Consider the following 4,543-nt stretch of genomic DNA (forward strand, 5'->3'; position numbering starts at 1 on the left):
TGTCTGTTTTTTGTCTTGTACCTATTTTTTCGATTGGGTTATTTGTATTTTTCTTGTTAAATGTTTTAGTTGCGTACAGATTTTGGAGATTTGCCCTTAATTTGATGTATTATTACTGAATGGTTTTCTCAATCTGTGCGTTTTCTCTTAATTCTTTTGATGAATTATTTCAATGTGTATAAATGTTTATTGTTTTTAGTATGTCTCAGTTCTTTACTTTTCTTTTATACTGCTGATATTTCATTATGTTCACAGTGCGTTTATGCCTTGATAGTGACCTTTAGTTTGTCCCTAAACTTTCATTGCTAGCCTTTATGGTTCTGGGGTTTCTATTTAGGTTTCTGATGTATGGTGAGTTCATTTTTATACATGGTGTATAGTATGGGTCCTCTTATTTTTCTTTTTTGTTGTTGTAGGTAAAGAGCCAACGTAAATTAGATTTCTTAGAGAAAAGACTATCTCTGCCCCCACGTACTCTGCCTTAAAGATTAGGTGTCTATAGGTATTTGATTGTAGGTGTCTTTATTAAAGATTAGGTGTCTATAGGTATTTGATTGTATTTCCGGTGTTCAATTATAATCCACCAGTCTTCATATCAATTGTTTTACCAGTACCAGTCTGTTTTGTTTGCTATGGCTATAAAATACGTTTTAATGTCTGGGTGTAAAGACTTTCTACTTTGTTTCAATTTATTAATAGTGTTTTATCTATATCAAGTTTCTTTCTTTTTTGAATCACTTTTACTGATTTAGAGGTTTATACCTATTCTCTTAGGAGAGTGTGGCAAAAACAATTACATTGCACATTTTTGGGGCCTGCTAAGTAGGATGGTATCTGAAGGGCTGTGTAATAAATGCAGTTGGAGGTCACAATGGACAGTATATTGGCTTATTGGTTAATCTAAGAGTTCAATAGGGGTTGCTTTCATAGCTATGTGTTAATCCAGGTAAGCTAGAGAAAAAAACTCATAGACAGCTGGATGACTCATTTGGAGTGCAAAAGAGATAAATAACCCACTGGAGGCCAGATACACTCACTCCCTGTAAGACATTCCTGTTAAAAAGGCACTTGTATCTATACCGATGCACCCAGAGCTCTGGAACTGGAGGAACCACATGGAGACCCACGCCAGCACTTAGATGCTTCCACCGCCCCTGGGTCCACAAGAATTTCCACCCACTGGCCAGTGGTCTTTCTGCATTTGGCATTATTGCATAGCTCCACAAGTCTAAAGAGGAACTTATTAACCAGTATTGGACGTATGGGCTAATATTGGACTTATAGACTTGACCTAGACTGGGCTTGGATGTTTCTCAATACACAATTGCCCTTTAATATAAAGCTCTTTCTTATACATATTTGAGTGTCCATGAATTTTGTTTCTCTAGTCAACCTGGACTAGCACAGGTGGTTTGGGTTTTTTTGTGTGTGTGTGTGCTAAATCTAGCTCCACAAACATTGTTATCTTTGATGAATCTGAACCCACCTGATGTCTCATTCAGTATCATGTATCCATTGGCTGTCTTCTGTGATCTACATCCCACATTGCGATTTTACCTCCCCGAACTGAACCAGACTCCTTGAATAAAGCCTTGTTATCTTGAAAGTTTGGAACATGACTCTTTGTCATCACCATCGAATAGCCACTGACATTGCAGAAGTGGAGCTCTTAAGGGAACCTGGGAACCTGTCAATCACGAAAAAAATTATTTAAAAGGATATTTTCTGTAGGCAATTCTCATTGTGCCATGAAATTGAAGAACTTTTTATGAGAACTGTGATAATTAGCAAGTTGGAAAGAAAACATACAACGAAAACAACTCTAATATTGTGGCAACGTGTGATACTCAATTGCTGATGACAAAATGGGTACATATGCAAATGTGGTGAAGAAAACTGATGGTGCTCGGCTCTTAAAACATATAGTGCCTGGGATCATAAAGCCCTGAGGTTAAACACAGGACTGTTTAGGAGGGAAACAACAAAGACCACATGAAATCATAACAGCCTGTGTGATCATGAGGTGTCAACAGGAATCAGAAGTTCAAAAACAACCAATCAAATTGATGTGAAAAAGCATGGATAAAGTTGAGACACCTGTAAGACAATTAGACAGTCCATTACACAAGGGCTATATATAAAGGATGATATGTGCAGGGTGCAGTATAACTCTGATTAAACACATAACTGTCCTCTATTAAAAAATATTTCCTTGCCTCACTATTACACCCTTAGATTTACCTCACTAATCTTACTAGACCTGCATGTGTACATTTGTACAATTGAGACCTTTTGATGCACGAAATCCAAGATAGATAAACCGCTCATAAAACAGTAATGAGAGTAATGATTCCCTGAGCGTATGGAAAGGAGAAGGGGAACTGATAGCAATGATGACTGTACAACCCCAGGCGCAGGGAACTAACAACAGAATTGTAGGTAAATGGGTACACTGGATGGTGTAAAATAGGGGAATAATTATAATATATATTAAGGATTGATGGGGGGTAGGGAGGATAAAGGGGAATTGATGACAAAGAGTTAAGAAAAAAATGCTTTGAAAATGATGATGGTAGCTACAGAGAACAGCACAGGAGGCACAGTGTGCAAATTGCACCTGACCTGATTCCACCATACCGAGGCAAAACACTGGGGGAGTGCACCGGAACAGCAAGGAAGTGGAGTCGCAAGATCCCCAAGGAATGCTGAATGTGGATATTGGGCCAGGGCGTGGTGCCCCAACAGAGTGGACTGGAAAACACTCCTAAAGGTCAACAAACGATCCTTGAACTAACAAGAAAGAAAGAAAGAAAGAAAGAAAGAAAGAAAGAAAGAAAGAAAGAAAGAAAGAAAGAAAGAAAGAAAATAATGATGGTAGCAATTGTACAACTAGATTTGATCTAATAGAACGATGAATTGCTATAATATCTGTAAGAGCTCCTAATAAAATAATAAAATCAATTGCAATAATAATAATGATAGTAAAAGTTTCTTCTGTTTCCTTCTTGGTACATGAAGACTTCAATGGAAAACATAATTGGGCATAATGGGGAAGGGGGTCCCCATGACTGCCATTCTGACTCATCACATACCCCTCATCCAGTCACTCCACTTGATCTCTGGTAGCCTGCCTTGCAGTGTCCTCAATGGAAGTGGTCTCAAATGCTTGGCCAGGGAGTGTGACTCTGAGGAAGGAATGGATCTACAAGCAATGCTGCAGAGGACTGGTAGCTGCCAGCAGAGAACCCTAACCCTTTCTCTCAGCCCCGAAAGCATACTCAGTGGAGGCATAGAGTATCTGGGATAAGGTCTTGGGGAACAACATTGGCATGGGCATGTTTCAGACTGTGGATGTTCAATGCAAAAAAGGCCAGTAATCATTGTCCCGTCCCGTGGGACATTCAACGTGGATCCTGGAGGAGAGAGTGGGAATTGGGGGGACAAGAGGCACGGAGAATGGAGACAAGACAATATCCTGATCAAGTCTTGTTCATTGAGTGGAAAGGTATAGCTTATATAGGCCAGGGAAAGGGAAACAAGACGCATGTGTTTCCCAGAGAACAATAAATGGGGGAAGCAAGCCACAGGTGTTTCCCTGAGAACAATAGTGGGGGAAGCAAGATGCAGATGTTTCCTTGAGAACAATAGTGGGGGGAACAAGATGCAGGTGCTTACATATACTCATTAAACACGTTTACCCAAGGTTGCGAGCAGAGTTCATTCCGGGAATAATGACCTCAGAACAGAATCATGCAGACAGATAGAGACTTCTTTATCTGTTATTGGCAAGATAAGTATGTCAAACACAGCTGCAGTGCTCTGTCACGTAGGCTGGGGTGGAAGAATATCCAGAGCTCAGGCTAATAAATTCCAAGTAATGGCCGGGCCTCATGGCTCCAGACAAATCATAGAGTATTTCATTTATTTTTTAGCCAATTTGTGATTCAGCTGAAAGGAGACGTCCAGGAGTAATTTCAGTTCAATGATTAGAAAGTATCTCTGGGCAGTAGCTCCGCCTGTTTATTGCACCTGGTGTTTTGTTGTACACTTTTTTCCATTCCCCCATGAAACATCTACTCTGGAAAATGGGACAGAATATTCTGTGTAGTCTTCAGGTTGTATCTACTTCTTATCCTCTCTGGATAGATGATGAGTCATTTTGTTTTTAATATATCTCATACACAAAAGTCATTTCCAAATATGTTGTTTTTAAAAAATTTTTAAACAGTTTTATTGGCATATAATTCACAAAATATACAAATCAATAGTTCAGTCATATTTTTAACAGTTTTGTTTCATATTATTCACAGATCATACCATTCAATAGTTTGATCACATCATGAAGAGTTGGAGAAAAAAAGAAGAGTTGTACAATCATCACCACAATTTAAAAAAAATCATTTTATTGGGCCTCATACAACTCTTATCAAATCCATACATACATCAATTGTGTAAAGCACATTTATATGCGCTTTGCATATGCTACCGCCTGAATCTGTATTCCTGTCTGGTCCTGCTGTGCCCAGCCATGGTCAACCCTACT

This window comes from Tenrec ecaudatus, chromosome 15 (assembly GCF_050624435.1).
Source record: "Tenrec ecaudatus isolate mTenEca1 chromosome 15, mTenEca1.hap1, whole genome shotgun sequence".
Lineage (NCBI taxonomy): Eukaryota > Metazoa > Chordata > Mammalia > Afrosoricida > Tenrecidae > Tenrec > Tenrec ecaudatus.